Source organism: Magnolia sinica, chromosome 11 (assembly GCF_029962835.1).
Source record: "Magnolia sinica isolate HGM2019 chromosome 11, MsV1, whole genome shotgun sequence".
NCBI lineage: Eukaryota > Viridiplantae > Streptophyta > Magnoliopsida > Magnoliales > Magnoliaceae > Magnolia > Magnolia sinica.
In genome coordinates, this window is record NC_080583.1 from 26148261 (window position 1) to 26160408 (window position 12148).

Consider the following 12148-nt stretch of genomic DNA (forward strand, 5'->3'; position numbering starts at 1 on the left):
CTCTTAAGAATCACAAGAGTGTCATAGGATGAACAAGTCTCACATCAAGGGAATTGACCCCTTAATTTTCACTCACTGAATACACTTCAAGGAGAATGTTACAACATCAAGACAACCACAATGTCGATTAAATCCAAACATGAAATATATGGTTAAGACAGAGGTGTTGAAACTGTTGGATGGGGGTATTGTGTACCTTATATTTGATAGTCAGTGGGTGCGTCTAACTCAAGTGGTGGCCAAAAAGTCTAAAATTACCATCATAGCCAATGTCAAAATGAACTCGTGCCAACTAGAGTTACCACTGGTTGGAGAATGTGCATTGACCATAGGAAGTTAAATACCATCACGAGAAAAGATCACTTTCCCTTACCTTTTGTTGTTCAAATTTTAAAAAGGTTGTATGGTATTCCTACTATTACTTCCTCGACGGGTACTTGGGCTATAATCAGATTGAGATAGATCTTGAAGATTAAGAGAAGACCACATTTATATGCCCCTTCAGCACCTTTGTTTATCAAAGAATGTCATTTAGGCTATGTAATGCTCATGCAACATTTTACAGATACAGGCTTAGTATTCTTTCAGATATTGTTGGGCATTTTTTAGAAGTGTTCATGGATGACTTCTCTGTTTTTTACAGTACATTCGATAAATGCCTCAAGCACTTGAATTTGGTTTTGACAATGCATGAAGAGAAAAACCTTGTGTTGAATTGGGAAAAGTGCCACTTCATGGTCCAAAAGAAAATTGTCCTTTGACATGTGATCTCATCTAATGGAATTGAAGTGGACAAGGGCAAAATAGACTTAATTACTAATTTGTTAACTCCCAAAAGCATACATGGCATTCACTCTTTTTTCGATTATAAAGGATTCTATAGGAGGTTCATTGGGGATTTCAATCAGATTTCTAGACTAATGAGTAACCTTCTTCAAAATGATGCCCCATTCAAGTGGACTAACTCATGATAAGAGGCTTTTACACAGCTAACGGGTATGTTGACAACCACACCAATCATGCAGCCACTCAATTGGAGTGTTCTTTTTAAATCATGTGTGATGTTAGGGACTATGTTGTTGGGGTTGTGTTAGGCCAAAGGAAGGACAAAAAGCCATGTGTTATCCATTAGGCAAGTAGAATGTTAAATAGTGCCTGGATAAATTATTTAACAATGAAAAAGGAACTACTTGTCATAGTCTTTGCTTCGGACAAATTTAGGTCCTACTTGATTGGATCTAAAATTATAATTTTCACCTATCATGCGGCGCTCAAATATATTCTCTTGAAAAAGGATGTTAAGCCCCATATTTTGAGATGGATCCTCCTACTCTAAGAGTTCGGCTTAGAGATATGTGATAAGAAAGGAATAAAGAATGTAATGGTAGACTATTTTCCTCGACTAGTATTATCAAATTCCTTTGAGATTTTTCAATTAGATACACTTGTTTGGATGATCAATTATTTTATGTTTTACAAGAATCTGAGTATGTTGACATAGTTAATTATGTTGTGATAAGTAAATTGTCAATCTATTAGATGTCATAAGATAAGAAGAGATTTTTACCTGAGGTACATAGCTTTTTCTGGGATAACCCTTATTTATTCAAATATTGCTTAGACCAAATCATTAGGAGATGTGTTCTAAACAATGAACAATATAATGGTATCTCCTTTTGTTACTCATAAGCTTGTCGAGGTCATTTTTTGGCAAAGAAAACCAAAGCTAAGATTCTTCAACATGGTTTTTATTGGCCGACCATGTTCAAAGATACTCATGATTTTTACAAAGCGTGTGAGTAATGTTAGAAAATGGGAAGAATGTTCCAAAGAAACATGATGCATGAAAATCCGATACTAATTATAGAAATTTTTTATTGTTGGGGTGTTGATTTTATGGGACCATTTTTCCCATATTTTTGACATCTTTATATTCTCCTCGTTGTGGATTATGTTTCCAAAGGGGGGGGGGCTTGTAGAACTAATGATCACAAAACAATTCTAAGGTTCTTAAAAGAAAATGTTTGGTCGAGATTTGAAACGCTGATATCCATAATCAGCGATGGTGGTTCACACTTCTATAACAAGACATTTGAGAACTTAATGAAGAAATATGTCATTAAACACAAAGTGGCTATACCCTATCATCCACATAAAAGTAGTCAACATAAAGTTTTTAATAAGGAAATGAAATAGATTTTAGAGAAAACTGTGAATGCAAAATGTAACGATTGGTCTTTGTGACTAACTGACGCATTGTCTTTAAGTTTTTGAAGTACCAATCTATGAAGCTCATTCTTGTACATTTTGTCCTTCATGTACTTGTTTTCATCCACTCTTTATTTTATTGCTCGTACATTGTTTATATTGATATATTTTATAAATTGAGGACAATGTAGAATTTAAGTTTGGGGGGGGGGGGGGGGTTGTTTCCATTGGAAAAGTCTTCTAATTTTCTGCTAAGTGGTGAAAATTTTGAGCTAAAATTTTGACATTTTTAAAGAAAATTTGAAAGATGATTTTTGTAACCTTAGGTGTTTTCAAAAGATAATACGAGAGTTAGAATAATAAGATACCTAATGTTGATGATTTTTAAAGCCTAGATGCTAGTTATTTAATAGATTTTAACATTGAGTTCCGTTTAATAATTTTTTATTGAAAAGTTTAAACATTGATTTAGTCAAGTGAAAAAGAAAGAAAAATATCTAGCTAAAAATAATTATCTTCGAAAAGGGCAACCTATTGAATTGTCCATGAAAAGACTGCTTGGCATATAAAAACAAAGAAGAATGTATGGATAAAAAATATATAGAAAATGAGAAATAGAGTGAAAGCTATCGATGAAAAAATCAAGAGCTGGAAGACTAAAGTGTTGAACTGTAAGACAAGTTTTGGTTTAAGCTTTGATTGATATGATCCTTCCTTTGATTATCATCTTGAATATGGAAGTGGAGGAACTGAATATGTAATTGTGATAAGTATAAGTTACGTGATACATTCATGAAACTCAATATAGAGATTTATTCAATTGTATTATTACTACTTTGAACGTAATCATGATATTTTTTAAACTACTAGAGCTAAGGTGAATGTTATACTTAATATTAGTAAATTTGGTTCTCTTTTGACTGAATTGGTTTGAAATTATCTGAGATTACAAGATTAACTCTTCTAAGAATTTGTTTTTGAATTTGAAATCTTTCACATGTTTTGCTTGATGCTAGTTTGGGGGTGTGATAAAGACTAAATATTACACATTTATCCTACTAATTGCATTAGTTTCAAATGCATTCAAGTACTAAATTGATTCTCTAATATATGTTTTTTACATACAAGGTAATTCGCAAGACAAAGATGAAAATCATGCTTAAGAAGGATGAATTAGAGCTCAAAGAATGACTAAGTGGAGGATTGGATGTTTGAAGGATAGTATTTAAGAATTCAATGCCAAATATCCAAGAAAACCAAGTACCAAAGATGAGAAAAAGTTTAAAAAATCACACAATCAAATACAAAAATAATAGACCATTTAGTCCCATCAAAGGTAGGTTCTGTGAGACCCGTATCCTAGCCCATACCGTTCTGTAGGCTTCCGCGGTCCTCCCGGTGGAATTCTGGTGACCCGCGATTTGTTATCGGCGTTTGCGCACGATCCTAAGACGTGTCCTGTATATCAGAGTCGGCACGACCCAAAACTTGTACCCTAGCGACCGCGTCATTGCCATATTTTCAACGCCGCGTCTCGCATGCCGAGGCGATACCCGGGCCAGGAGATGTGGGCCCGCGTTCAGTTTGAGGAAAAACGTCGCGCGTTACAAATATTGAGGGAATCTCTACGATACGTCATATCAAATGTCAAGTATAACCATTCCATCCCCAAGTACAACAACCCCCCAAAGTCAACTCTCTCTCCCTTACACAAGTACATCCACCCATCACCTTTCACCCATCCTCACCCATCACTCACCCATCTCTCTCTCTCTCTCTCTCATCTCTCTCTCTCTCTCTCATTTTCCTCCCAAGTAACCCACGTCCAATGCTCCATGAGAGAGCTAGGTGTGGCCCACCTTCCTATCTCCCATCCCCACCTTTCAAAATCAATCTCGACCTTTGAATCATGTCCCATTGGAGCTATAATGAGGAGGAGCCCAAGAAGAAACAAAAGGTGGGTGTTCTTAACCTTAGATCTTGATTTTGTTGTAAGGCCCACTTATGGTGGGACCCACTTGATGTATATCTTATCCACACCACCCAGCCACTTGGTGGCCCACCTGAGCAAGGCCCACCTTAAATGTATGTGTTATGCCCAAAACCGTCCAGTGTTGGATGTGAAATGAAAACAAAAATATCAGTTTGATTTCAAAGCTTTGGGGTGGGCTGCTCATGCAGGCCCCACCTTGATACATTGATTTAATCCACACCGTCTATCACATTCCCCTACTCATTTTAGGCATTGAGCCGAAAAATGAGGCCAACCATGTTGTAGAGAATAGTGATATTTATGGTTAAAATATTTTAGGGCCCACTGCAATGGTTCTATATGTTAATATATGTTGAATATTGGGCTTATTAGACTCGTCACGAGTAGGAAAACCCAGCGTATGGACTGGATTGTCTTGTTGTGGGCCCCACCTATGAAAATGCCTAGAAAAATAAAAAAAATATAGACAGCAGACGCTGTTGTTGTCAGCGTCAAGAGGACGCTGCAGTAAACAGCGTCCGCAGCTTGGACGCAAGTTAGCAGGCCCCACCACGGGCCCCACCTTAATGCGTGTTGAACATCAACACTGTCCATTTGATAGACCCCCTTTAATTATTGCAACATCCTAAAAATCAGCCGTTCACGGCACTCTAGTGGACCACACCATCATAAACAGTAACGATTGAACATCTTCCATTGAAACCCTTTTTGGGTCCCAGAAGTTTTAGATATATATGAAATTTGTTTTTCTTCTTAGTCCAGGTCTTTGTGACCTTATAAACAGATTGAATGGAAATAAAATGTTATGGTGGGCCCCATGTCGGACCCACCTTTGCGGAATGAGTTGGCTAGTGTACCTTACACTAGCTATATAGCTGTTGTACTTGCGCAGCAAGTTCTATGAGTATGGACACGAGGTATGTGTTTCATCCCTCTGTGAGTATGATCACGAGGTATGTGTTTCATCCCACCGTCCATCTAGACGGTGGGTACCACCTTGATGATGAATACATCCAGATTGTCCGTAGTCTGGACACTAGACTCCAGCAGATAATAATAATAATAATAATAATAATATGATATTATGTTAATATAATAATATAATATTATAATATATGACGGGGGATCCTGATGTACGTGGGACCCACCACATATGGAAGATTGGCTGCTGTACTCACACCACCGAATGTGAGGGTCTGGTCGAGACCGTCCAACCTTTTGAATGGACGGGATCCACCTTTATGAATGTGTTTTATATCCCCCCCGTGCATCTATTGTGTACGTGGGACCTGCCCCACACGTGTGACATGTGTGGGCAGGTGGGACCCACCTTGATGCATGTATTCTTTATCCCAGTCGTCCATCTCTTCCAGGACGCTAGAGACTTCCCTTCCTTCTATTTTTTGTTTAATATATATATATATATATATTATAATATAATATATTATATATTTGATGGGCCACGTGTGTGGACCCCACCACGATGTGTATGTTTTATCTACACCGTCCATTCATTAACTGGGACGGGCAGGAGCTTGAGTAACTACCTTGATGTATGGTTCACATCCACACCATCTAGAGGTCTGGATGGTGGGGCCCACCTTGATAATTTATGTTTCACCTTTGTTGTCCATCTCCAACGGATGGGACCCACCTCAGATGTATGTGTTCTATCCAGGCCGTCCATTCATTTTTCCAGCGTGGACACCACCATGATATATTTATTCCATATCCACACCATCCACAATGTTCGGACGGTGCTGGACATCGATTGGATGGTGCCAATTTACATAGACAATGTTTGGACGGTGCTGATTTACATAGACAATGTTTGGATGGTGCTGATTTACATAGACAATGTTTGGATGGTGCTGATTTATATAGACAATGTTTTGACAGTACTGATCATCATTAGTGGGTCATGTGCCCCATAGAATGATAGTGTGCAGTGATACATATGTTACACTTACAACTATTGAAATGATTTTTGGTGTGGTCCAAGCCCACTTGAGGCCCATTGGTGTAGCCCATCCATGAGGCCTATCATGATGTATATTTGAGGGCCCATATGATGGGGCCCACCTACTTGAATCTTAGGCCCATGTGCGGGGCCCACCCATTGTGTAATGAGGCCCATGGGTTGTGGCCCATTGTGATGTAATTCTAGCCCATATGATGAGGCTCGATGTAATATATGTGTGGCCCATGTGATGCGGTCCGTAGTGATGTATTTGTGGCAGGTGGGACTAACCTTGATGTATATGCTCTATATCCACCCGCTCATCTAGACGAGTGGCGTGAGGCCACCATGATGTATTGTTATATCCAACAGTTCGTCCGCTTGAGGACGTGGACCCTACTTGAATGTATGTGATTCTCCAGCCATCCATCTGTCCAGGGTGATGTGGGAACCCACCGTGATGTATGTATTCACCACGCCACCCATCGGCATGTGGGGTGCACCATGATGAATATGTTTCAACCACGCTGTCCATCTGTTTTGCTAAACCATGGACTGCCCCATTTGGCCCACTTAATATATATGAGGCCCACCTGTTGTATGAGGCCCATTGTGTAGTATTTGAGGCCGAGAAATCAGACCTATGTGATGTATTTATGGCCTTTGAATGAGGCTCAATGAGATGTATTTGCAGCCCATTTGACGAGGCCCATGTGATGAGGCCCATCATGATGCATTTGAGGCCCATGGGTTGTGGCCTAGTGTGATGTATTGAGGCCCATGGGTTATGGCCCATTGTGACACATTTGAGGCCCAGGTGGTGCGGCCCATTATGATGTATTCGAGGCCCATGGAACATGGCACATTGTGATATATTAAAGGCCCATAGGATGTGACCCCTCATGATATATATTAGGCCCATGTTTGAGGCCCATTGTGATGTATTTGTGGCCTAAAGGCAAGGCCCATTGTGATATGTATTAGGCCCATGATGTGTGGCACACTTGATGTATTCGAGGCCCAGGCACGTGGCCCATTTAATGTATATGAGACCCATTAATGCGGTCCACTTGATGTATATTGAGGCCCATAGGTCATAGCCCATTATGATATATTTGAGGACCATGGGTCGTGGCCCATGGTGATGTATATTAAGCCCGTGTATTCGGCCCATTGTGATGTATATTAGACCCTTGTATGAGGCTATGGGCCCACTATTGATCGATTTCGATCGTTGTGGCCGATTTCGATTATTGAGGCTGATTATCAATCGATTTCAATTGTTGTGGCCGATTACCGATTTCGATCATTGATGCCGATTTTGATCGATTCCAATCGTTGTGGCCGATTATTGATCGATTCCGATTGTTGTGGCCGATTGCCGATTTCGATTGTCGAGGACAGATATCGAGGCTGATTGTCGAGGCCCAATGTGATGTATATGTGGCCCGTATTTGAGGCCCATTGTGATGTACATTCATCCCGTGTTTGAGGCCAATGTGATGTATATGTGGCCCGTATTTGAGGCCCATTGTGATGTGTATTCAGCCCGTGTTTAAGGCCCAATGTGATGTATATGAGGCCTATGTGATGAGGCCCATTGTGATGCATTGAGGGCCAGGCGATGGAGCCCATTGTAATGTATGTTAGGCCCATGTGAAAAGCCCATCGTGATGTGTATTAAGTTCTTGAGTGAGGCCCATGGTGTTGTATATTTGACCCTTGTGTGGGGCCATGGGTCCACTGTATGTTAGGCTCTATGAGGGCCATGCCATGTGGGCAATGTGGGTTAAATGTCCACATTGTCGAGGTCAATTTTCAATGCCGGTTATTGATACCGATTATGAGTATATAACTGCATAGCATCATGATACATGCCTATACGCATCATCTGCATATTTATTACGAGATGTGATTGACCATTGCATATGTCATTGGGTAGATTGTTATGAGACTCCCTGATAGGCGGAGGTTATCTCACACGAGTGCACGGTATGCGCAGGATTGATGCATGACTGGATTGTATGACTCATGCACCTTGCATTGTGTGTTGTGATTACTATACGTCCTAGTGACATTAGGCCCCTAGCCTCCACAAGTATATCGTGGATGGCCAAATGGGACACTGAAAATTTGTTATTAACATCGGGCTACCATAGATGGTCCTGGGTGAAAATCCATAAACCCTCTTGGTACCAAAGGATGCCCTAACGTCGAGACCGAGTGAATACATGAGCGCCCGAGTGCCGAATACCAGGAGGCCACGTCTCTCACTGTGTCATGGTCGGTTGGGGACATAGCTAGGCTGAGTTTAACCAGCTTGTAAATGGGTCCGCTATTAACATGCCGGGTAAATATTGGCTGATTACTGGCCAGGCAGATAGTGAGGTCTCTTCCACTCGCATGGTTGTGCATCCAGTGGGCGGCGATTGTGTGTAGAGTGTACTAGACCTCGATGATGATCCCAAATATGTATAGTACTAATATGTGGACTTATTTTGCATACTCATTCATTCATTCATTCACTATCCACTTGGGCTGGTGGTGCACAAATATTTGTTACGTGTACCTTCATAATGGCTAGGATTTCGGTTGGGGCGTGCGACTAACATGAGATCAGGAGTTTACCACATTGAGTCTGGCTATCCAAATTTAGGTATGGGACTACTATGGATAGAAGTCCCTTGTGATGGACCCCATATCTTGCGATACTACGTACTATCATCCCGACCTCACACTTCGGCATGGTCATTTCATTCACACCGCATATGGCATTTTGGGTTACTACATTTATATGGTCTAGATACGGCTGACGTTATTCATGAACTCTTCAGGAATTGTATATTGCATCGCATTCTTGGCATCTGACATTTGACTTTTTATGACTCCTTATTTGCATAGCTATTCTATATTGCTTACTCTGTTATCTTATGATTTATGATCTCGTCAATAGCCTGGATAAGCCTGATGGTATTTATGGGCCTATCAGTATGTTTTCGCATTACTATGATATTGTATGATTCATGATCTTGTCAGTATTTCCACTTACTCTGATTACTCTGATATTACTTATTTGGCACTTACCTTGTGCACACACTTACACCACCCTCTAAGCTTTTTAAAAGCTTATGCACGATATATGCATGCAGGTGGCGTTAAGTTGTAGCAGCGTTGAGCTTGGAGAGTGCAGCGGTCTTCTGGAGCTTTGATTTTTGATATATGTATTTTCCTTTTAGCATTATATTCAACTGATTATATTACTGGATATGTGATGATGATGTTGCCTTTGTGATTTGGGTAAACTTGTGGTTATGTTTCTTATAAGATAAATGTACATTGGAAAATCCTCCTTGTAAGATCCCAAGATCGGAATCTGGCGTATGCACACTGGGAAGGGGTACTACGGAGGCTATCGGCACTGGATTCGACAATCGAGATTTTGTGAGCCCGATTTCCGTGTTTGGGGCGTGACAGTTCGGTCCGATCGAAAGTGCCAAAAATAATCCAGTAACAAACAATGATTTTTAGAGTAAATTTGGTTCACCACTTAGGTGTGATCAAAGTGATGTTTAGTACCACTAAATATATATTCGGTGTTACCTAAATGAGATAGATAGTTCAAACATATTTAAGAGAAATTTGGCAATAACCGAGAGTTAATTTAACTCAACTTCGATGACCGAAGGCCCACTTTGGTGTGACTAAAGCATAAAAAAGTACACAAATTTGAAGTCGATTCAAAGTTAGTGCAAAATTTTCCAATTTAAAGGGGTGTTTTAGGCCATTCTAGTGTACGAATTAGGGCTCAAGAGAGAGAAGAATGGGTGGTGGAGCTTACGTGAAACCATCCTTTCTCTTCAATCATTCGGTTCTAGTTTGTTTTATCATACTTTTCTTTTATTTGTAGAGAAATGACTGGATATCGTGCTCATAGTTGCATCTGGTTAAGGCTAAGGGATAAACCTTTTGATGGATATTTGATCTTTTATTCACTTTCAACAGTGTTATTAGTTTTATATGTTGAATTGTGATTGAATATGATTAAATTCTTATATTGGGGAAGGAATCAATCTGTAAAGTTGATTGGTTCACCTCTTCCGAGTATAGTGGATGCTTTCGATTCCTGCGATTGATTACCTAGATCTTTATGAGAGATCAAACCTATCATAAATTCTAATATATGTTGGATGTTTGTGATTGATATTAATATGTTATCTTCCGACAACGGATTGGAATCTAGTTCTAATTGAGTTTCAACTCGAGAAGACGAATTAAATTCAAGTTCTATTGATTGGGAACTCTTAGATCCTTAGTTATTTTTATTAATTGTTTTAACCATTTTTACTTTGTTGGATTAAAAACCCAAACAACCCATTTGTTTTTAGTTTGTTCTCACCAATTTCCTTGTGGATCGATCTCGGTCTCAACAAGTTAAAACTACATTGCAACCCTACACTTGGGGTTGTCAATCATTGGGTTTGACTAGTGCCCTTAAGTATTCCTTGATTTTTAACTTCAGAATGAAGTTTCGGCTTCCTTCTTAGGTTGCTCGAATTCGCGAATAGAGGCATCCTCAATATACCCTATGTTGGGGAAGGATGTTCATTCTATGGTAGGGGAGGTACCAATGGTGCCGACGGTATCGGTACTACAGTGCCAAATTTTACTAATACAGTCTAGCCTCCGTTCTTCCTTAGATCCCTTGTTTCACTCCGATAGTATCATAGATCAGGATCGATGCAGAGGAAATGAATGCATTTCATACTATAAGTAAGTAGAATAGATAGAACATGATCTGGATCATACCACATTACTTATTCTACTGGATTTTACGGAGCCTTTCGACAAGGATAGCCACCATCTGGTTCAAGTTCTCGGTCTATCTGGCCATCCATCTATTGAAGAATCCTGCCTTAATTCTTGATTGCTCTACCTAAGCTCATCCTTGCTCAGCTTGAGCCCTCCCTGACTCCGCGATATGTTGGATTCCCAACTGCATATTGTGCAACCCAACTGATATTGTCTCAAGAGGGTCACTCCGAGACGTGGATGTGCAATCTTGGTTTGAAGGATTGGGCATTGGATTTGATGGTGACCCTAGGAGTTTAAGGTTCTGGTTACACATGCATCTCCCCGAGTGGAGGTAATGCAGAAGGTGTTAAGGGATTGTTAACCCCAAAGGAGCTTTGGGTATCCCTTCAACTCATATTTCTGAAGTTGGATTAATTAATCATACTTATGTCATGCTAGTATGTTTACCAAATCAGATGTCCCACTAGGCATGCCAAAAATTGTTGCATCTCAGTTTTAAATTCAATCACACTTTGAAAGTTGAAGACCAAAGACACGAGAGGACAAGACCATCAAGGAGCAAAGAACTGGTAAATGAGGTGCCTTGGTGACCCTAACCCTTGACTCAAAATAACCCTTGAATCTCTATATGATCTTGACTTAATAGGTAAACATTGTTGATCATCTCTTAGCCTTAAGAACTTAATTGGAACATAAAAAGTAATACTTAAATAGGTGCAAAGCTACTGTAAAAACATACACCAAAAATAGTAAATTTTTAAATGTACTCGATCTTATGGAACAAACCTCTAGGGGTCTTCAATAGCATTAAAGATCCCATCGATGGCATTGAACAGAGAGTCATATATGTCTGGTAAGAAATAATCATTTTATTTGATTTTCTCGATGGCATTAAAGTCTTTTTAGATGGTATCAAAGATCACTCAATGACATCGAACAAGTCACTTAGATATGTCCAGCAAAAATAAGTCGTATTATCTAATTTTCTCAATAGCATCGAGGTACCATTCGATGGCATCGAGGTAACCTTTGATGGCATCGAAGGTCACCTCGATGCCATCAAATATCACCTCGATAGCATCAACAGAGCCATTATCTACTCATTTTTTAACCGTTTGAATACAAACTTATTATAAAGGGCATTCGGTTCTTAGGCATGTAGATAGGTTATTAGT